This window comes from Antedon mediterranea, chromosome 6 (genome assembly GCF_964355755.1).
Source record: "Antedon mediterranea chromosome 6, ecAntMedi1.1, whole genome shotgun sequence".
Classification (NCBI taxonomy): Eukaryota; Metazoa; Echinodermata; class Crinoidea; order Comatulida; family Antedonidae; genus Antedon; species Antedon mediterranea.
Window position 1 is genome coordinate 24,726,185 of NC_092675.1, and position 25,670 is coordinate 24,751,854.

At 31.6% G+C, this 25,670-nt stretch overlaps 1 protein-coding gene across 1 annotated transcript in view; it reads left to right on the plus strand.

The window, feature by feature from the left end:
- Positions 1-4,271: 4,271 nt before the first annotated feature.
- Positions 4,272-25,670, plus strand: part of LOC140051659 (synaptotagmin-15-like) — a 44,913-nt gene continuing 23,514 nt past the window's right edge. The window contains exon 1 of the mRNA XM_072096940.1: positions 4,272-4,549. The gene's annotated coding sequence lies outside the window, so the exon portion shown is untranslated. The remainder of the gene's footprint in view (positions 4,550-25,670) is intronic.

Consider the following 25,670-nt stretch of genomic DNA (forward strand, 5'->3'; position numbering starts at 1 on the left):
CTTGGTTTTCATTCATTCATTCATTCATTTATTCAGTCAAAATCAACATACAATACATGTTTACATAACAATGTTACAATACAGAAAGTTAAAACTTGAGACTCACAATTAAAAGGAGGAAAAAATGTTATAAACAATCTAAAACAATGCAAATGTCTAAAAAAATGGTTTAAAAAAGGTTTAAAATAGCATAAAAAACAGCATTAAAACGGAAACCGTTCAGAACCTTTTAGTTAAAAAGTCATTAAAAATACAAGTTATTAAAACAATAGAATATTAAAAAGCGTTCAGTTAAAAAGTAAGAAACAGAATAAAGTTATAGTTATATACAGATTAAGATACATATGTGTGTATGTATGTATATATATGTATATGTGTATTATGTATTATTATTATTATGTTAAAGAAAGAAAAAAAAAATATGTTATTAAATATATATCTCTGGCTAATTTGATTAACACAATTATATTTAGTTAGATTAGTTACATAATTGTGGAAAATACAGCATTTACTAAATTAATTATTTACTTTAAAAAAAATGGAATTAATAATTTATAGTTTTTAATATTGTTTGATCACTGTAAGTTACTTTATTTAAACGTTCATATTACTTTGATACAATTACTTTAAATTTAAGTGATTTTTTGTTATGGTTGTATTTTTTGAAATGAATAAAAAAAAAGAATAAATAAAAAAGTACGGTACTTCTCTTAATCGATTCTTTCATTTTCATCATATTCGTGACAATGCCTTTGCCTATTTTATGCTATGTACCCAACCGTGGGTATTTTTTATTTTCCATCAGTTCCATATCTCTTGATAACTTTTTTTTGTTTTTTTTTTTTTTTATTCAGTATACATATGCAAAAGAAAAACAAAACCGACACACCGGTGACATGAGGCAAAACAAAATAAATAAAATTCTTGCATGCATGCATGTCGTGGCAGATTATTATGAATTACTTTCGGGTCAGTGTCGCAAATAAAAGCACCTGTAAAGTAGACGGTGAATATGCTTTAGTGACGCACCCTCTCGCATTTTTGACAACCGGCCCGTTGAATAGAAACATCGAATATAACTGCAGTTTATTAACGAAATAACCAACAGTAGGCCAGCCAATCAAAAATGTTACGGATACGTTGTACTTATAATATTTGTTAAAATATGAAATACACTGAAAGATGGCTCAACATGACTCGAATACAAATAGCAGTCAACACTGTGTTTCACTGATTCAACAATGATTGTAATTTGAATTACTAATATTTCTTTACCTTACGACTTTGATTTTGTAGTCATATCAAGGGACCTCGTTTAGTTAAATATCGATTTGACTACGTTGAAACCCGTGTAATATAGAAGGTACGGTTAATATAAAATACTTCATGTATCCATTTGACTTTAGATCAGCTCAATATTTTCAAATGGCCGTTAGGAAGCATTACGAACTGCATTGCCGTAAGTGAAGATTTCGTTTGCATAACAATTCCATCGTAAATAACATTCCATGCCGTTTCAAACAAAACTACAATTAACATCAAGGTACAAAAATTAAGGTGTAATGACTAGTAACAGAATCGCCATCACTTTTCCCAGAAATTCAAATTATTACAGTGTTATTACGTTTCAATATAATGTACAAAGGCTGGATATCGTTTTTCAAAATAAAATGACAAAGGGAATTGTATATCGATGCATATGTTCGTGCATTAAATTTCGTTTAGAATTACATTCATTATGTGTATTGCACTTAATGCAAACAATAGATGTGTCAATACATTCACAATAGACATTCATAAAAAGAGCTGTTCAATTGTGTGCTTGTTAAACGATCTCAAAGCAATGATTTTTTTTTTGTCAAGACAATAATAGGTGCCAATTCTTTTTTTTTCAATTTGTTGAATTTTCACATAATTACTCACTTTGATGTGCGCTAAATAAAACACAAATCTAATGTAGAAAAGCTAATAATAAAACAGGAAATGGAAGAAAACTATTCATTCCGGGACTGAAGTATGGTATGCATTAGAATTATTAAGTTAATGATTATCTACGCAATAGCTTACAAAAGTTAGTATAATGTAATGTTTTTTTATATACGCAGAATGATCTTTTGCCTGCCATAACGAACTATGTAATGTTCATTAGTATTAGTCTACAGCTCACTATATCGGTCGGTCTGTCGGTCAGTAAACACAAACTCAAATTTGTGCACGCGATTGCAGTATATATGGCCTTGTTTATATTATAGCCTATGGGCTAGTTTTTTTAGTTGTTGATATGTATGTATGAAAACGGAATGCTTTTTTGCCAGTTTGAAGAAAAGGATTCAGAGAATATCGAAATGATCTTTTTTCAACCTTGCAATGTATTCGTGGGTCTACATCCTCTCCCTCCTGAGAGGAATAAATAAGTGCTCCATGCTTATAGCTATCAGCTACCGGTGTGGCCTACGCTTGCTTCCAGACATTCAAACTTAGCATAAACACAATGGTGAACACACTTTTGAAACGATGGCTTATGCTGACGACATCCGGCTATTTCCCGGTTAAAATGGTCAGAAACCGTGGAAAATCTTTATTAATTACATCACGGTAGAAACGCTACTTCAACATCTCCTCAGCATTAACACGCGATTGCAACATCTCTGAAATATGTGGGTACAAGGATACACTGACAATAGATTCTGTACATCCCTCTGTGCCATTACGGACATACTGTCCTGACACACTTTTCAATAGGCCTTCTGGCCAAATAAATTACGAAGAAGATTTATTTTCTTGTGTATTAGTATGGCTTGTAATATTTTTCTTGTATTTTTCTTTTTGTAACGAGTTATTGAAATTGATTTTGATTAAATTAATGAATGAATAAACGCACGTCCATATCAAGAACGCTTTGACTAACACGTGCTGTTAATATCATACTGTCTGACATTTAAATATTTGATTCTACTATGAATGGAAAATTACTGGACTAATTTTAATCAATTTTGGTCCTTATATCTGATGCCTTCTTATCTTCATTTAGAGGGTGTTCGCAAATTGAAAATGTGTCTCTTGTTTGATGATCATGTCTAAGCAAACCATGTTTTTGTCATCTGAAAGAATATGTAGATCCTGTAATTTAGGTCTCAGTCGCTGATTGATTCCACATGTCACCCTCTCTAAATTTAATTAGTTAAAAACTACGATATTTTACAGTTTTCAGAGTCCTCCATGTATGGGTATACTTACTAGAGGGAGTAGGAGCAGCAAGCGAACCCTCTTGTTTTTTTTAAATTAATGCTTGTGTTTTTTGTTACATGGCTTTATGTAACGACCAATATTTGAAAAGTCAATTAATTCATACATACAATATCTTTAGAAATAGTTTTTAATGATTACGCCTTGATATCGCATTAAAATGCACATACCAGTATATGAGCATCGGAGTCAAAATTAAACGGCATATAACCAAACTAATAATAATGAACATCAGTTTGTTTATTATCCATTCGACGTGATACAGTATATTGTATTATCCTAAGGGTATTATTACTTATATTAAAAAAAGATGAATTTGATTCTTAAGCAGATTACCTTTTTTAAAATACCATATGAATACAAATTGTCAGTGTTACTTACTAACGGAAGTGTGTAGGCTTAAATGAATGAACCAAATAATATTATTAAATCATTTTCTAAAATTCACAACGTTGTTGCTTGCATCGTCAAACCGATATAAATATCATTCAAAGTATTTAAAATTTTATATCTCATTTACATACTTATGAATAGACTGTAGTTATAATATTGTCTGCCTTTGGAATTATTGTTCATTCTTGATAATGATCAAATATTAAAGATCGACACGTTGAATCATGGCTTGCCTCTTGTAATTTGGAGTCAATTTTATACTTTTATATTTATTAATAATTATTAATTATTTTTTTTAGCAGTGTGTGGTTGTTAATTATATACTATTGGAATGTCAATTAACATAAACTACCATGTTCTGTTTTGAATCACCTTTGTATAGATTAGATGCTGCTTTACGACTCACTTACAGGTTGAATCATCCAGGTACGAGAACCTCTGACCGCAGTGAGACTAGCATGACTCAATCAGGCTTGCACATTCATACTCAGCTAAATCCAAGTATTGTATATATTTGATTGTATAATATCGGGTTTTAGCAATCTCATTGGTCGAGCAGCACAGCATCTCACTAATCAGTGTGTATGCAGTATCTGAAAATTTTTTCAGATCAGATCTAAGCAGGAATTGGCGTATGTCACGTCTTATGTTGCTGTTCGTTTATCAATACCTACTCTTGAATTTGGTATGATATTTATGTACGGTTTATTTAGGACGTAATATAATAAACAGACGGTGTCTGTTCACCATTGTAATCGTACTCTACACATCGTGATAGCGGCGTTATTGTTCATCTCTAAACCTTCTCGGAATCAATATTATTCCAATTGTATAGCTGTGAGTGATAGTAAGATTTTCGAATTAACTTTTAAGGACGAGAGTTGAATATCAATGTAACTGTTCATCTATTGTAAGTAGTCATCGTTGTTATTACATTTTTAATTATTTCATTATTATAACTAGTCATCTAATCTAATACGTCAGATAAATCTATAGATATACTTAGGATTGTCATCCCCGAATTTCATAAGAAACAAATGAGACAATATGCATTTTCGCTGCGAATGTGTGATGGATTCCCTAACTCTTGAATAGTGTGGAATTGTAGGTTCTATTTTAAGTGAATGAATATGTTTATATCTTGACCTGCATGAATTAATATTATTTATTTGGCAATACAGCATACCATTTCTACGAGTAGTAAGACCCAGCAGAAAAACTTAACAAAACTATACTGAACTCAAACACGAACACAAACTTTGTTGTAAGTCGACAGTGCTTCAAAGTGTCCTTAGTCGAGATAATAAAGGATTTCTTCGATATGGTTGGCTTTCAATGCTATTTGCGTTAGGCAAGTCAGATATGACATCTTCATTTTTTATTTGGATTTGTCGAGCCTACTAATACATTAACATTAAACTCTTTTAATTTTCTAAACGTATGGGAAGGCCATAGAATTGATTTGATTTTGTATTGTAGTTTTGTATGCCAAAAGCCAGGCTTTTTGTTTTTATGAACTAACGTGAAAATTAACATAACGTGTGATGTACATCAACATTCTTTCTGTATCAATTGTATGGTTGTATGTATAAAGGGTTATTATAGGTTATTTATGTTGCATTTGTTTGTTTACATGGTTGTTGGACAAAAGTAACAATATGGATATTTGTTAAATCTGTTCGTTTTAACAATTTGCTAATCGAGCTGTATTCTATATATGCCTACTATCAACGGAAATTTCTAATGAATTGTTTTTAATCGCGTGAAAACGCTACTCTACAGCTCACTATGTCGGTCGGTTGGTCGGTCGGTAAACGCTAACTCAATTTAGAACACGAGACTGCAGCCATGTATATGGCCTAATTTTTAATATCACAATTACTATTAAAGATAAGATTAACTTAAATTAAAAACTGAACATGCTAAATCAGCATATAGATTGGCAGATTTAGTGTTTGTATGACACCCCCGACTAGATACTCATAACATCATCGTTTATAAATCATTATCTATTTTCTCTATATTTAGTTGAAAATATATATCATATCCTAGTCTAGGGTCTAGACCGAGATTAGTAAAAGGATAAATAATTTGGAATAGGGTTTACTTGAGCTCACTATATTCAGACAAAAATCGGTGGACTTAACAGACATGTGGTCTAATTATATTATCATATCCATGTAAGGCATATAAAAATATAATACATGCCTATAGACGGTAAGGATGAGTGAAAGTGAGAATGAGAAAAGCTCGTCCAACCAAAATTCGATCCCAGAATCCTCTGCTTGATGTGAATAAGATAATGATGGAAATAACGACAAGAGTCACGTTCCATAAAACAATACTATAAACAATATACATCATTAATTAGATTATGTGTTTTGCAATTATTACAGTTTCAAGTCCCATGACATGGTATACAATCATACTTGATAAGTGTGGTGTGGTAAATATAACGGTATAGTACAATAATGCAGTAAACATCATCTAATTGTGGATTCAATTATCTGTTTAAAATTTATATTACGTTAATCAATTGCGTCGTAGGAAATATTCTCAGTGAAACCAGCTGTGGTTCTCAGCATTCATCTAGGGTATATTTTAGACATTAAAAATAGCAACATTGGCAGTATCCACTGTGTGCAATTTATTGATTTGTAAGTTTCAAACAATAAAACACAATTGTCCAGACTGTCTCATATTCCTTATTGACTCCATCGTGATATTTACAATACTGATTGGAGTATTGTTGGCGCACCTTGATGTAAACATTTTTTTTCTGGATAGAATATTTATTTTATGGGAAGACTTCCGTATTTTAATAAACTCAATGTAGTAAAACTACATTCATATTTCGGATTGACTGTAAGGGTTATACTATTCTGAAATTTATATCAAGGGGGTATATAAACTCCTAAAATAACTGTTATAATTTGTGTGATCTCAATGCAATTTCTCCAGATATTTTGGATAAACAAAGTAAATAAATAAAATAAAACATTCCGATATGTATTCAATTCAATTTAATTCAACTTAACATTTATTTCTTCCTTCAAGAAAATGAGGTAAACATAATAAATTCCAGTAAAATTTATAACAAGGCAATTGATGATAAAAAAAGTATACATTTATCAATAAGAGGAAGTAGGCAGTGCCAAAGAAGATAGAAATCTTGTGGCGGTCCAGCCTATTTACAGACACAGGTAAAGCGGATTAAAATTCAAGAAAAAAGGATTCAAAATACAGGACACATTCATGTATTCTGCTACTATATATATTGCGATAATGTAGAACAGAAAACATACTAATATCGGTCCGTTTATAATTTGTTTGGTAAGTGAAATAAATTAATGAGTAACGCCTGGCAGATGCCAATATCTTTTGGATTTTTAATAGCGCCCTCTATTGTTTGATGTATTTTCAAAACGTTATAGCCCCCTTTATAGTTTGAAAATAAATTTATTTAAAAAAAAAACCTCCCGCTATTCCATTTTAGAAAAATTGCATAAATTTAATCAACACTTAAAAAAATGTTTAGGCTACAACAGAAAAGAAAAACCATGGTAGTTGATAGGTAAAGTTGAATTGATATAAGCTAATAAATATCATAATATGGGTTTTACATGGTGATGGTTCACAATAATCTATTGTAGATTTTACCTTGACCTCTCCGTACTACTCTACACAGTGGCCCTTAGGAGAAATATCATTTTGAATCAAAATAAATTGACGTAATCTATAACGTTTAAACATAAAAAGTAATGCAAAAAAATATATAACACACGCCACGTAAGTAAAGTACTCAAACGTATTATATTCTCTTCTATTAAATATTACAAAATAATGTTGAAATTGGCAGAATAAAATGAAAATACAATTGTGACCTAGTTCATGTGCAAGATAAGATAAAATTTAAATATCACGTTTTTAAAAAAATAGATCCAATCTGTAGTGTACAAGAAAGAAATTAGCCCACTTCATACCAGGACGACGTAAGCCGCAACGACAAGACATCTAGACAACTGGTGAGATACCGTAGTCAGTTAGAATCTAGTGACAGCGACAGAATCAGCTATGAGAATTGGTTGGTATTTCAAAGATTCTGACTTCAAATGTTGTTCTTATTCATTTATAAAAGTTACATTTCTTACCTAGTTACAACAAAAACAGTTTGAAGATTAGGGAAATGGCGAGATAACGCCATGTTTGCCGGCACATTTGTGATTTGCAGTTACTGAGAAGAACATAAAGTGCTAAACGGATGTAGTGAATTTTCTCATAGGTAACATCAACCTTTGTTATCACAGCCAATAACCTGTATGTGAAAATATAATCATTAATTTACACAACTTCATTAATTAATATCAGTTGATGTGTCTTAGAGTAGGCTGACATTACAGACTATTAAAGCTTTGCCACTCTTACAGTGAAGGATCTGAAATCTTGTTTACAGAAACCCACAAAAATAAATCCGATAATTCTAAATTATACTGTAATATCACTATTTATAATCTTTACTTTTGTCAATGTCAGGACACAAAGGCCCTAAACGCTTTGAAAGTAATATTGATGCATCAATGATAAATTACTGACAGACAAGTCAGTCGCCTACACTCGTTGTATGACGAAATACATTGAGTGTCGCGCTCATTGATATCCGATTGATCGATGCTCTGTTGTCACCGATAACATCATTAACAATTCATATCTTAAATCTTCTCAACAGCCCGAACTCATAATTATTATTATTAATTATAACCATAATTTGTCGCCACTCCAACCTTTTTAAAAGCTGTTGAACCTTTCTTTTCTCGTTTAAAAGTTCATTTTAAAAATAATTAACATGTTTTAGTCTGCTATACTACAACGTGTATAAAGTGCAAGGATTTTTTATTTTAGTACGCCCTATCCCCACCCAAAAATGTAAAAAGAAATGGTGTTTGGGCTAATAGTTAATTTACAACATAGCTATACGCGTAGGCTACGTAATTAACATTGTCTAGTCAGATTACACTATGTTTATACAATATAATGTGTGAGGAGATGTGTATGTGGATTTAAGGCAAGTGGACCTAATGGATCATGCCAGAAAGTGTTTAAAAAAGTATATTCACTCTTTAAGGGCGTTTGGAGTTAATATACATTATCAAAAGGCTGAAAATAATGACAATACTGTTGGTAACAGTGCCTCGATCTAAATGGAGATACAAAATAAGCAAACAACTAAATCAAAACGATAGAGTGTTTTGATATATTTATATAAATATTATTATTTTAATTTAAGATAATAGTTATATTCCATTCATAAAACATCTTCTGTATCATATACATCTTATAAAAATATATTGCAAATTACCAATTTATTCGCACACCTCGAGTATGATTATTAAAAAGGAAATCATGCGTATTTTACCGTAAAATCTAATTAGATTCATCTAAATTAACATTTTTATTCTGACATCATCAGGAATAATCACATATATCTCTCCACGATTTTCGTTTATACATTATTTATTATAAATTTGTTAATTATATAAAATAGTTGGTTATACTTGGTGGTTTGAAATTACTCTGATGACCTATGACATATTCAACTCCAGAATAAGCTGATTGATTATGTTATCATTACTTGCTAGCTACGATCTTACTTATTAACTTTTTAACGTAATGGTTGCCTTATTTTTGTTAACATTCAACTTATGAATTATGCATTTAGCTGCTGGCTATATCGACGCTAGATTGATTATTGATGACTGATAGCCAAAGTAATGATGAAGCACAAGTAATATCATGTATACAAATATACACGTCGTACAATATTATACTATACATACTATACTAATGCAAAATGTTAGTACAGATAAACTTATAGTGTCAAATACGTAAACGACATTCGTTGTTAGTAATGATCAGTTCATGATGTCAGGATGTACCCCGAAGAGAAGCGGGTTTAAAATGCTGGTTAACAATACTTTACTTGGCTGTTACGATATTGCTTTACTATTTTAGTTCCGGGTTGCGTAAACTTTTTCGAAGGCTTTTATAAGAAAATCCGAGAGATTGCAAGTTAACTGATAGTACATAGCTTTCGGGTGTGGTACAGTTTCCCAATGCTTCCGTCCTCTTGAAGATAACTGCCTAAAGACGCGGCGCAAAAAAACACAATAAAGTTGATGGGTTTCGAACCAAGGGATCCAAAAAGCTGTAGGCCTAAACCCATTCAGACAAAGATCTGGCTTTCAGAAAACTGTTGATATTAAAAAAGAAATAATAGAAATTTGATTCCAGGATCTACCCTTTAAGTCATTTTCCATCGTAACGCCCTGATAAGTAGTCAACCAAGCATTACAAGCCAAGAAAATGTATTCTCCTCCTATAATATCTTTGGCATGACGTCGTTCATTGGAATTGTCTGAACTTGCTAATTGTATCAATTATGCAGTGTTATTTGTTTAAAGTTCTTGATAAAAAATTAATTAAGGCACATGCCAGTACAGTAGAATGTGTACAATTATGTAGTATTATGTGATGTTTAGAGTTGAAATAAAATACATTAAAGCAGTACTATGGCAAGCAATTCTAGAATATCAATATTGCTGGTTCTAAATTAAATGTTTTACAAAAAATGTCTTAGTTGCAATATAATCAGAGCAGCTGGTAGTTCAAGGAGGTATATAGATCGATTTCACACCAAAGAAAAGAATAATAACTTAAAATAATAAATATTAATTTTGTTCATAATTAAAAATCAATATTCACCTGCTCAAATAGGAATCTATAATTATAAGAAAACAGACCTTAATAATTGTATGTTATTGGACCAAACTCTTAAGCCTAGTAATTGTGGGATTTTGAGTGAATTATTTTGTTTGTAAGTAATTTAGGAAATAATAGTTTTAGAAAGCTATTTTCGCTACATTAGTTCAGTTCAATCTAGTTCAATTTGCACACTTCTTCTTCTTAAGAAGATTATTTATATATTCATAAAACTAATAATACCATAATCTACATTTATTTCGAATTTGTATTAATCGTGCCATGAATGTTTGGTTTCATTTTACTTACATAACATGGACTAAATATATCTTTTCTATTGTTGTTGAAGTAGAAGTCATCATTATAATTTACATGATTCAATCTGGTATTTATAGTGTATGTTCTCAAAAATGTATCAGAATTTCAATTTACATGTTATTATCAAATTTTCAGTAATCAAAAATTCGTTTTAGATAGGAATTAAAGTTATTTTCTTGCCTTAACTTCGTATAATGAGTATTCATTTTCGTGGATCTTCTTAAAAAATCCTGAATTCAATTACAACTTTAGTGGAAAAGTGAGTAATTTTTGTTGAAAGGGTTCATATTTTTAATTTTAGTAATCTTAAATAGAAATATTAAACCTTTAAATGTCACAATGATTAGGTCTTTGAAAGAATTGGTAGGCAATATTCGAGAATATTTAATTTTAATGGAGAAACAACAAGCAGGGCGACGTGCATGTCAAAAGATTAGTAGAATAATTGAATTTACTTTAAAAATTAAAAGGATAAATAGATCTATTTAAAGTATACTGTAATGCATTTCTCTTTATATGAATATTTTCCATATCCATGTATTGGAAGAAAAATACTTGTTATATCTTTACGCAAGTTTGTAATTGCATGCAATACCATTAAATGCGTGAGGACTGAATTGTATTTATTTTGTGACTTTTTATATTATTATGGTATGGTAATTACTTCAACTAAACTAAGAAGATAGACGTCAATATAATAAATATTACCAGACCAGAATAGATTTTGTTCAGACTAATAATCGTATTGAATGTGTAATATCTGTATCATGTAATTCATTTTATTGGTTTTCATGATGTTTATACACCGTTTATATAAACTAAATAATTTCCCGTACAATAGTATAGTTTGACTAACTTAATTTTTTTGAATATAATTACTTTTGTATACACATGTTTAATTTATGCACAGTGGGCAATCTGCTTGTCGGTTGTCGGGTCAGCTAAAGAGCTGTTAATCGGTTTGCAAGTCTGGTCTGTATAGATGAAAAACTTTCTGAGGTTTGTCGATCAATAGCGAATCTTACTCAAACTTAATCTTAGTTTAAATTCTGCGTATGTAATGTATAGCTATTGTATAGTGTTGTATATAAAATACAGGAACAGTATATCGTTATAATGTAAATATAATCATCTGTAATTGTTTGTAGCAGTTATCTTTGATTTGCATTATCTAGAAATATCCGTCAAAGTATCCGTTTCAATAGAGGCTTATTATTTTAAGTAACACAAGATAAATATAATTGCATACTGAAGTAATTACAAATGAGCTTTCGTCAATCAGCGATAAATAAAAGCGGATATGTAGAATTGATGAAGCTAGCTCGCGAAATCTTCATTTGATAAATAATGTCAAAATCAAATCAAATTGGTTATGATATCGAGATACAGTGCAGAAAAATCATTTAAAAACAAAATCGTCATATTGTAGATATTTACAAGATTGAGAAATCTATAGTGACCTGTTTGTAAGCTAATAATGACAATTCAAAGAAAAAGACCTAAATAATTAAAGCCAATGGTTTTATAACAAATATTTTAAGTCGTATCAAGTGAAGTGATCCAGTACAACCAGACTTCTTTGTATAATTGATCTGATAGAATCTCATTTATGCCTTGTGGCGAGTGGGATCTTGTCGAACTGTAAAGTTACATCCCTATTGGGATTTTTTTTATAGACGATGTCTCTCTTCCAAATATATTACGGACGTATCGTTTGCTTTACGTTTTTAAGTTATCTGAACATGGTTTTGATGCCTTGATGAGCTACCTCTTATTAGGTCAGTTCGAAATGTGTTCCGCTGGTGATTAGCATCGACCGACGATATCAAAGGCAAGGATTGAATTGTATTTAGGCATTACTTATTTTTCATTATAGTATTGACACGTGTTGCTTCTTTTCTTAGAATCTTTCTAGATAGGAAACAATCGTAACCATGCTCGTAGCTTCGTGGTTTTGTCTTCGTTGTTTACAGTTTGTTTTGAATTGCCACACGGTTGGTATCGTTAACATTCTACTGAAGATGTGTAGGCTTTCTGGGTCTATATAGTTGGAGTTGGAGTTAGAGTTTGACTATTATATTCGATTATCAAATCGGAGTAATAGCATTAAATTAAATAACATTAAAAACACAGATATTATAAACAATGTATATAAATTATGAGTATATTATGCATTATCAAGTTATGTGCATGCTCACGTGCACGTTCATAAACATAAATTATTTAGATTATGAATTATAAATATATACAATGTTTTACAGTATTACAAAAGATATATTTGACTATTCACTATAAAGTTCGATGTAATATTTAGTTTCCCCAAGATGGAATTTTCTCGTTACTTTGATTCTATTCTATTTAATTATATTGACGCTAACAGTCGAGTCAAATCCCATTGGTCTTTTATTCACAGTTTGCCTACTATTAACTTTTCATCTTATACGCATATACTTGTTAAATTCCATGCTAATTTGTACCGTTGCAGATTTCATTTCCTCGTTAAAAAGCAATCACGTCTACGAATGAAAGGGAACGTTCTCAGAGAAGATCGTAAAGTAAGAAAAAAAAAGTCGATTTATTGCTGTATATAACACAATTAAAGGTCGACGTCCGTCAGACTCAATGTGGTGCCGGTTATTCAAATCTGAAATGAAACATGGGTAGAATAATAGTATTGTAAAGTAGTAATGGTCTAGAAATAGTATTAGCCTACAGCAGAAAACCGTTTCTTTCGTTTAAGAAAATAAAAACATTGATAGGACAGTGACTCGGTCAATATGGCAATTTACACTATTTCACGTGTATCATAACAGTAATATAATCTAATTAAATAATGTCGGAACGAACGAACTTTATGTGTGAATCGTTTTATGTTAGTGGAGTTATGTATTGTAGGCCTACGGTACCATTGTTAGTCTGTATTGCTTACTAATGGTGGGAATGTCAGACTCTTTGTTTCTTTCAGCTCTACAAATTCTCTGTGAACTATCCAGGATGTCCATACATTCATCCTCTCCAATAGGAAACCAATTGATTGCAGTTTACAATGAACAAATTGATTTCAATCGTATAGATTAACATTAAAATTCATGTTGAAATGATTAAAGTCAGCTGGCACAAAAGATTAGAAGAAACGATTGCTAAGAAAACAACTGTAATAACAATTCAAGAATACCCTACCAACAATGGTAATCATTTTGAATTTATCGGGTTAAGGTTTGCAAGTTTTGTAATAGACTTTTTTCCAAGAAAAAAGATACCTTCTGTAAGATTAAGCAAATTCGGGGACAAAATTAACCACATTGACAAGTCTTTGGGGTATTCGCATTCCTAAGAATAAGATTTGTGAATAATCATGAATTTTGCCATCACAATATTTTGAAACAAAAGTAGGCATATGTGCTGGATAGTATTGGACGAAACTGAGGATTTTGGAATTCGTTGAAAAATAAAAAGGAAGCAATATTTTGGACATATCGCTAGACATCGGCGACTAGACATTTTGATGGGAGCTGAGACAAATAGTCACGAGGAATAGGAGATGGAAAGACGGAGTACGGTAGCACATCATCAAAGACTGGTTGTACAGCAGTTACATCACCCTTCTACGTATCTAGTTACATCACCCTTCTACGTGTCCAGTTACATCACCCTTCTACGTGTCCAGTTACATCACCCTTCTACGTGTCCAGTTACATCACCCTTCTACGTGTCCAGTTACATCACCCTTCTACGTGTCCAGTTACATCACCCTTCTACGTGTCCAGTTACATCACCCTTCTACGTGTCCAGTTACATCACCTTTCTACGTGTCCAGTTACATCACCTTTCTACGTGTCCAGTTACATCACCCTTCTACGTGTCCAGTTACATCACCCTTCTACGTGTCCAGTTACATCACCCTTCTACGTGTCCAGTTACATCACCCTTCTACGTGTCCAGTTACATCACCCTTCTACGTGTCCAGTTTTCTTCCAAATTTTAACACGATCTTGTTCATACATTTATTTTATATTTATTTATTTTCCGTAATTTTCATTTCATGTTTTATTACGTCATCATGTCAGAAAATTAGAATACAGGGTCCCGTAATTTTACCTATGCCGCACTGTATGACACATAACAGACACAAGTCGGCACTACGTATACAATTCGGCACTACATGTATTAACGTATGTGCATGTTGCGTTTGCGCAGGTTTTTTAAAATTCAAATGTTGGTAACATTATCTTCTATCACAAAAATCACCTATAATTTGTTTAAGTGACGTATTAAAATCTACTTATATTATTCAATGTTTACCATTCATTCGTTTCATTGTTAATGTATACACATTGACGTTGATGCAACAAACTCATAAGTTTATTCAAATGATACGGTATTAAAAAAATGTATGATTAATTAAAGAACAATATTGCTTCAATTTGCTGAATTGAGTAAGCGTAGTATTTGATCTGAATGATGGTGTATTTACTATACTTGACCACGCTTCAACGTCGTGCTGCTCTACCGAGTACCTTGTTATTTATGAAACCGTATTGCAAAATTATCATTATTTCAAATAGCCATGGTAAGAAATCGGTCGGATATATACGTACTGTAGGTAATTTGTATACTAAATTAGACTTAAATAACATCTGTCAGCTATTTTAGTCACCCGCTCCCACGTATCTCTAAAGGTATTTTATACGGTATAGTAATAAACACAGTATATTCATTCAAAAGGTTAATTCCATGCTTGCTATGCACGACCCTTCAATGGATAGCGCGACGAGAAATAGTGTGCAGTATCGTGTCTTCTGAAAGCACCATTTCCTTCCATATATGACTTAGCTCTCATGACACTACAGTCTAGGTAAGATTGTGATTGATGAGTGTAATCTCACACTTCCCTGACAATATTCAGTAGCCATTTGAAAAGGGGTTTTTGAAACTCTTTTCTACCAACCTGCTAAACATGATACGGTATGATAATCGGCTGATTATAATATCCTTATTAACAGACGTGTATATATCCCCTTTTTCGTCTGTCTTATACGATATTAGAGACAATGTGGAAATAAGGGCATGCCCCGATGTTTTAATATTATTTACATTTACCTAAATATAATCGAAAACATGATAATTGAAAAAAAAAAACAAGAAAATTAATCTTTAATTTATTCAAGCTTTGTCCCACTTTCAAACTAAATGATTTTTATAATGAAATAATACTGGTACGTTACAATTATGAACAATAGTCAATAATTTCTTAATCAATAATACTCCTCATAGTTGTCTAATCAATAATCCTCATAGTTTTCGAATCAATAATAATCCGCCTCAACAAGAAACCGAAAGTTTATTATTCGTTGATACAAACTGTAGTAATTCTAAGCCGATCTGGCCTAAAAAAATAGTATTATTAGAATAATAGCCTATAGTATTTCCTTTCCAGTTTTGAACTGAATTTAAATACACGAACCAAAGACTAAGACTGATCTTGATTGATCACTGACGGAAAAATCAAGTCTTGAATTCGAGTGACACAGTGAACAGTCAGAGAAGTTTCCTGTCAAATATTACGTATTAAATTCGTACATTTTCTACCTAAAGTATTTGGTTTCAAAATTACGAATTACAATTTCATGAAACATCACATGCATCCTGCAGCAGGGGCCTTCATACACATACATGTTTGGTCCAGGTAAAATAATACTGTGTAAGTTTAAACTGGAAAAACGTAGTTCCATATTTTACGTTAAAAATACGATGAATCCGATAGAAATGAACTACCGTATGGTTTTGAAATAATATTTTAATTTAAACGTTGTAACTGAAGTTAGCGAGACATTCATTCTTCACTACGTACATTAATGATAATATTTATAGGATTATAACACAGATAGGCCTAGCCACATTAAAAATACCTAATGACGTCATTTGTTAAATGAACTTCTTTATAAATATACCTCAATTACAGAAGAAGAGTTTCATATTGCAAGACTGAAAATTAGATTGCAATGCTGCAATTTTTTAATGGCCCATTTCAGTGAAATTATAATCTTATTAAATAAATTACCATTCAATGATTAACTCTGTTTGTTGTCCCCAGATGAACGTGTTATTTAATTTATATGGAAAATGTTCAACGCGCACCAACGTGACAACATTTAGTTAGTAATTGCCTTAATAAAAACAAGTAAGCAAGCCGGCGACAATAAATGCGCAGCCTCCTATTCGGGTTCTAGTTTTCTATCTATATGATATGTATGGTCTACTGCATTATGTTTACACTGTAAAAATAGTGTTTAGATCTTAAACATGTATTTTGTACCCACTTTTTCCACACATTTAGCCTTAAACATGTTTAGATGTGAAACATGTTTAGGTTCTAAACACATTCTAAACATGTAGTCTGTATCCAACTCAACACATCAGTGACGTATTGATTGTTAAACATGTGGAGCAATATGAAGACAAGTTTAGGTTTTAAACGTGTTTAATTTGCCATGTGTGGAGCTCATGTGTGGAGCTTTTTTCCGCCACAGTAAAATCGTATGCACGCAACGCTAAACACATACCTAAACATTTTGACTGCTAAACATGTGGAGTAATTGAACATAATATTGACATTAGTCAAGTGGAGGAAAACAACATGTAGCTATAAACACGTTTAGCTTTTAAACACGCTAAACATGTAACTCGTGTCTAAAAGCTAAACGTGTGGAAAAAGTGGGTACAAAATAGGTGTTTAAGATCTAAACACTATTTTTACAGTGTACATTTTAAATAAGTAACAATATTATTTTCTATAGCAAAGAACAAAATGTTTTCCCCACTGAGGAATTTGGAATTTGTTGAAAAACACAAAGCAAGCAATATTTCAGACATATCGCTAGGCATCGGCGACTAGAACAAGACATTTTGACGGGAGCTACATGAGGCAAATAACCACGAGGAAGATGAGATAGGAAGGACGTAGTACGGTAGCACAGCAAAGACTGGTTGTACAGCAGTTATATCACCCTTCTACGTGTCCAGTTTTCTTCCAAATTTTCAGTTTCATTACGGCATCATGAAAATCATCAGAAAATTAGAAAGAAAAGAAAAATGTTATCCCAACTTAAATTTTGATTTTCTTACCATGTTCCTTGTAACAGTTTCCACAGACTAAAATAATAGTCGATACCAATTACAAAAAAATATCTATTTTATTTATTTAAAAAATAAGTTATTTATAGCTCACGATAATCTCACTCTTAAATCTCGCATCTTTTAAACATGCATAATCAACAAAACGTGCTATCACTTGTCGACAATCTAGTTAATTGAAGGAACATGTTAACAATAATTTATCCAAATTTAAGACACGCATCATATTTTGTAGTCTGTAAACATTACCGCAATAGCAACAAATTGTCTTCATAGGCCTATATCATAAATGTACTAAACCTATTTTCATCATTGTAAAGCAGCATTCTGCCATGGTATGGGTATTGATGAACCAAATAAAGATTTACATGACACTGACACAATAACAAACCACCCTTTTATCAAAACGTACACAAATTGAAACTAACTGTGGAAATCATAATGCAGGAAGATGGAAAACGTTAATTTAAGTATGAGTAAGAATAGGTATGAACGTACTTTCCTGGATAGGAAAGAGTGTAGTATTTTCCTGGTTAGGTACTAGGTAAGAGTGTAGGCGTGGTTATTCACGCAGAATATTCTCCTTCTGGAATTTTATGAATACCTCTAAGCCTTGCTATATAGGCATTCTTCTTCTTCTTCTTCTTCTTCGGGATTTGTCAGTTTACAGCAGAATATCCCTTCCTCAAATCTCTCCATTTACTTCTCTCTTACTATTCTATTCTCAACCAGTTGGTAGATATGACGGAAATTACTATACTAATATGTGTACAGTAATACATGATGATTGGTCTTGAATGGTTCAACGAATACTAAACATTTCATATGTTTTATATCAGCTCAATCCTAAAGTAAATTTAGTTATTATACAATAGATTAACCGTAAACATTAAATGATTGTATGTATGTAAGTACTGTATGTATGTATGTATGTATGTTTTTCTTGCTGGCACTTGCCAGCTTTATACTATGACGTTCCTTCAAATTCCTTCACTTGCACTGATGAAGGGCTAGTGTTGCCCGAAAGCTCTGCTAACTTTTCTGGCTGTTTACTTTATCGTTTTGATTTAGCTTTTCGCTTTTAATTTTTGTATCTCCATTGAGATCCAGCCACTGATACCCACAGCATTGTCATTTGTTTCTGTAATTTGCCTTTGGATTTATATATATATATATATATATATATATATATATATATATATATATATATATATATATATATATATACATATATGTATATATACCACTGCAACCTTTTCTATATACTTACATACTAAGATGTTATGGTGTTATATTAATTTTATAAGTCTACATCACCGTGAGTTGATTATTTCATTAAGCCTTGAGTAGGCCTACTAGATTCTCCATTAATTTACTTGAATGCTGATATCATATTCAAGTATGAAGGCATTATATCAAAATACATTTTTTAATTTCTATATAAAACTTTGTCTTATAGGTTAAGTGGCTTTTATAGCAAATAAATATAAATATAAAGACAATTTTTTATGAATAATTGTCTTTTTCTAATAATTAAATATTACATGACGCGTTTGTTCATCTGACGTCTTGTCATAATTGATTTGTTTCACAGCAAATTATCTCCATCGATTCATCTCGATAGAATAATAACTAAGGTAGTAATTAGTCAATATCTAGTGGACTTTAACATACAAAAAAAATATTTACAAATAATTATCAATCGCCCAGTATTATCAGCACACAAGAAGCTTCATGCATGGATTTAGAATTTAAGTTACGTTCATAAGCTGTTGGGAGTGGCTTAATATTTACAATATTGTAAAAGATGACCAGAATCCGGGACGCATTATTTTTTTTCCTATTACATTAAGGCAGAAAATATAGAGGGCGTGCATATATCATGAATATTCATGATGCATGTCTGAGCTCATCCGCGACTATACAGCCCACTATGACGGTCGGTTGGTCGGTAAAGACTAATTTGCGCACGCGACTGCAGTCATGTAGGCTATATGGCCTTGTTATTGGACGAAAGGCTATTTCGAACACGTTTTCTATCGTTTTAAAAACTTTTTATAATGGTTTTTTACTTAATGCTTACGTTCATTCACAATTAGTATGCATAGTTTAAATTTATTTTAATGCTAATAGTGTAATACTATAGGCCTACAATACTATAACAATATGTTGTTTTCATGTGTTTCCACTAAGGAATAGCAAATGTCAATGCATTAAGGACAATTAATGAGATACTATATTAACATAAATGAAAATACGTTGAAAATCATGATTGCGCTTCTCCAGTTGAATCACTTCCTAAGGCCTGAGATTACCGAACCCAATGATAATGAATGATGCATAATTTACATCACAAATGTTTATTAAGTTAAACATCGTGTTGCTGTGGCCTTCTAGATGGGCTGCTGATGGCGACGTACTGCAACAAAAATATTTATTGCAAATATTCACCTTTTAAATCATTACATTGATGACTTCGACCTAATTCACGTTATCGTAGTACAACTTTATTTATTCAAAGCCTAATTTGGTACATTTTGAAATATATTATTGTATGCCACCACATATGATGTAGGCCTATGGTGTATTGAAAATAATATTTAAAGTGCGTATTATAAGACTTCGGTTATAAAAAAAATCGGGAATTAATTTTCGGTCGTATGCAAAACATTACATTAATAATAATAATAAATATAATAATAATAATAATAAGATTTTTATAGCGCACATACCACTCCAGAGTGCTCAAGGCGCATTTAAAAATAAAAAAGAAATAAATCATACAAATTCCTGACAAATAAAATGCAATTTCTTTGGAGGGTCCCCATTCCAGAGTGTGCTTTTGTTTGATATTTATTATAATTTTCTATTCAACTTAAATATATATTATCATTCTAAGCGTTTTCTGGAATTACGTTGGTCAAAACAGGAAAATAATACGTTTAAAAAGTCTTAAAATATTCGTTCAATACAGACAACTAATTTTTCATACAATAATCTAAAGTTTTATTTACAACTTTTTATATTTCCAAATCGTAAAATAAGAACATTACTAGACAAAATTAGGGCCTATATTTATATGGAAACACGATACCCTGTGTATTATGTTGTATGAACTCTGTTGGCAAAATCACATTTATCGTTTTAACGTATATAACGCATTGTAATAAATTCAAATTGGCCTATGCGTCAAGCATTCGTATACATTACACGTACGTGCTCGAAACAGATTAAGATTTTAGAAAATACACTAAACAGGTAGGCATATGCACATTCTATGGAACGCCGTTTACGCAACATTTCGATGATATGAATTTTATGACGCGATATGTGAATGAAATGCATCGATATGAATTGAATGGCGTGATATATGAATGAAATGTTTTGAATTGAATGCTTTGAATTGAATGTTTTGAATGAAATGTTTTGAATGAAATGTTTTGAATTGAATGTTTTGAATAAAATGTTTTGAATGAAATGTTTTGAATGAAATGTTTTGAATGAAATGTTTTGAATGAAATGTTTGAATTGAATTGAAAAGTCAAACTATTGGCGGCGTATGTCATTCCCGCTCGCGATTTTTTTTCAACCTCTTAATAGGCCTAAGCATGGGTACCCTCATCTCCTTTCAACGCTGTCATCAATATGAATCCTTTACAGAGACTTCCTAACAGACCTGAAACATTGAAATACATATTTCCGAACCCAGGTCTGTTAGGATTCTCTGTAAAGGCAGCGTGGAAGAAAGGAGATGAGGGTACCCAGGCTTAGGCCTAAGAGGTTGAGAAAATAATCGCGAGAATTGTCATTGAATTAATGTTCTTTGCCTGATGTGTTTATATATATATATATAGTGAAATATATAGGCTGCAGTCAAGATTTTAATCTTAAACAGATCTATTTTATTTTTACATTAATTACTAAATACTAATAAGATTTAACTTTTCAATTTTTCACGTCAGTGATGTAAAAATAGTATATACGCTAAACATTGTATAGTTATGGTAATACAAAAAGGTACAGTATATGATGGACATATAATTACTAGAGTTCCAAGAAGCTCTCACGTTATATATGATTAGTTTGAGAGTATTACGTCATGGCAAATGAGTAAAGATTTGACGTTCAGGTAAAAATGATGACGTACATTACGGTACATTACATGATGACAATTATAATTTTGTTAATTTACGTAATTAAACTTAGTTTCAAGTACGGTAACCTTATCAGTGTCATGTGTCAATTGATTTTTAATCTTGTTTAATGGAAAATTAGTGGTTTATCATCAATTGTTGTAATTTGTTTACGTTATATTTGCCGGTCAATATAACACGTTTTATAACACACCTAGATATATTCTTGTAATTGATTGGATGATAGTTGGTCACATGGAGTTTAATAGACGTCAAAGTGAAATGCAAACATGTTCTATTTTTTCATTATTTAAATCCACAGACAAAAAATATGTCTGCATATTGATTACGTCAATGTACCTATCTAATGTTCATTTATAACGCTTGTATTTTGGGGCTGGTCGCCCTTATATTCTGATTAAAATCTCTCATTGGAGAGAACCAAAAGATATTCTTGTTGCACAGTGAACAACTGGATCGTGCGACGCGGGCCGGGGATAGGCTGTTGACTGCGCGTTCGAAAATCAACCTGTTAAAAGGTACAACTTGACCAAGAACCATATTTTAACAACGTATTAAGGATGTACATATGATTTCAGAACAATCGCGAAATTTACGATATCGCCGCACGCGCTCGCCGTACAGCCGTCGCCGTAAATTGCTGTGACGTCACAAGTACATGGCAAACGCTACCTCATGAGTTTCACTGTTGTTAACATACAAGAGATAGGTACCGTCACTCCAATTGTTAATTTGACCTGTATTAGGCTTAAATTTGGTTCTCGGTCAAGTTGCCCTTTAAACATTAATTATGTATATTGGCCGGTAAAATTATTGTATGTATTACAAAGGCTATGTAATATCAGTAAAGATCGTATGAGTATAAAAACACAACTAGCTATATGATTGTTGTCACCGTAATGTGTAATCGCTCTCACCAGCATTTGATATTCAATATACAAAGCGGCCGAGTAATTTGAACAAAGTTTAGTTTAAAACAATACAGATGTGTTGAATGAAATATATTGTTTGAATGTTTGCATGGCGAAATCAAATGTTGATATAAGTTTGCGGTACACCACGTATATTAGTTCTGACTGTTGAGTTTCTCGACGTTTCGATTAATATGCTTTGATCGTCCTCACTCCTGAACTTTTCAGAACTAATATACGTGGTGTACCGCAAACTTATATCAACATTAAATGAAATAATTACTGTTCTGTGTATTATTGCATCTAGAATTCTTCTAGTTGATAATTAATCAAATTAAGATTATTCGTCCTCAAAAAATTTGTATTTGCACAATCTGTTGTTCCGATACAGTACAGTATAGTGATTAGTTATCTTATCAATTTAGAACATTGATGATAACATAAGAACAAAATAGAATTCGGACACGAACTATCAATTTTCAAATTCTAATCCGAAATTAACAGAATTCAAACACACGTGCTGACAACATGGCACTTTGCAAGGAAGTAACATTGATGTAGGTTAATGGTTCAGAAACAATACTATAGTGGACAAACCTGAGACAAAAATTAAGATGTGAATTCGTGCAGATTACATGTGATAACTAGAGCAATCAGATGGTCAAGCCACATTATATGAAATTGATGCAACCATGCGCAATACCACGTGATTGCATTTGAGAAAGTAGCTTATACATAACGTAGGCCTACGCAATTTACTTACTTAACTTGTATATAGTGCGTTTACGTAAGTGGTGCAATATTTCTTCTAGTTTCTACTACTTGTGACTAAAGTAAACTATGTTTAATTTTCTCAAGTAGGTCTAAGGCCTTAAGTCATTTGGGTAGGCAATTTTCTGTTCTACTTCAGGTAATCCAACATTAATTCCTTGTCAGTGAAATTGTGGTGGTTTCCTTTCTTTGTTTATTATTATTATTATTATATCTTAATCAACCAATATTTAAATTATTGATGTTAAGAATATTGAATTAAATATAGAATAAGTTTAAATGTAACAGTAATGCATGTTTCTCATAGGCCCATTCTATCTTAATAATAAATAGGCCTACAAGCAATATATATATATATATATATATATATATATATATATATATATATATATATATATATATATATATATATATATATATATATATATATATATATATATATATATATATATATATATATAAATGTTCGGTTCAATGTAACCGTCTAAAAAGTGCTCAATACGGTAAAGTAGAGCTAAAATATAGGTTAAGTCTGGAAAAGAAATTGTGGTGGTTTCCTTTCTTTGTTTATTATTATTATTATTATATCTTAATCAACCAATATTTAAATTATTGATGTTAAGAATATTGAATTAAATATAGAATAAGTTTAAATGTAACAGTAATGCATGTTTCTCATAGGCCCATTCTATCTTAATAATAAATAGGCCTACAAGCAATATATATATATATATATATATATATATATATATATATATATATATATATATATATATATATATATATATATATATATATATATATATATATATATATATATGTTCGGTTCAATGTAACCGTCTAAAAAGTGCTCAATACGGTAAAGTAGAGCTAAAATATAGGTTAAGTCTGGAAAAGAAGTAAAAACTACAGTTTGGTCTCTACAGGCTTGTTTCGTGAGTCGTGCAACTCACTCATCAGGAGACTATAATGAGAAGAATCAATTACAACGTTGCTTATAAGAACATTTACTTGTAGAATTAGCATTTACAGGTGATATGTTTTGGAATGTCAGCTGTTATGTAACAATGCTTTCTTTCTGTGCCGGCAGGCGGACACAAGTTCGTTACGTTTGTTTAATGTCGATAATTCAGGGTGGCGGATGATAAATAATTTCTCTTTGAGGCAGAGGTTGCATTTTTTGTTTGCGCTACTATATGCTTTAGTAGATGCCAAGATGCGCCATGAGATTGAATAGTCTGTGTTGTTGTCCTTGAGTGTCCAAATATGTTTACTGAGTTCGGTTGAGTTTCTAGAACGTGTATTACGGAATGATGAGGTATGATTTCTGTATCGTGTTTTAAAATCATTTTCAGTGAGTCCGATATAAGTTTCTGAGGTGGATTTGTCTTTGCGTGTAACTGTGGCTTGGTATATTACAGATGATTGTAAGCAATTTCCGTTTAGCGGGCATGTGTTTTTCTGTCGGCAGTTGCATGTTTTGTTTTCTTGCGTGTTTTCCACGGATGTTGTTTCGGGCTGGTTGAGTATTCTCTTGTTGTGACTGTCTATTATCTGTTTCATATTGTTCATACAACTGTAGCTAATCTTGATGGTGTTTCGGTTGAAGATTTTTCTTAGTTTGTTATCTTTTGGAAAATGCTTGTCTACTCGGGATAGGAATTTCTGTCCAATGTTTGTGCTGACGTTTTTGCTGAACGGTGGGTTGTACCACAGAATGTCGTTTCGTTGTCTGTTTTTTCGTCTTGTCTGGGTTACCGGCTCGTATTTTAGTGTGTACTGGTATCCACTGTCGTTGAGAGTTTTCTGGTATACAGGGCCGGCTTGGTTGAATGAATTCTTGTCGGATGACAAGGACGAGAGTCGTTTGTTTATTCCGGCGGGTATATTCTTTAGGATGGTCGGTGGGTGGTTACTTTGTTGATGGATATACTGTAACGTGGCGTTTGGTTTGGTGTAGGGCTGGTATGTGTTCTTCGCTAGGTTG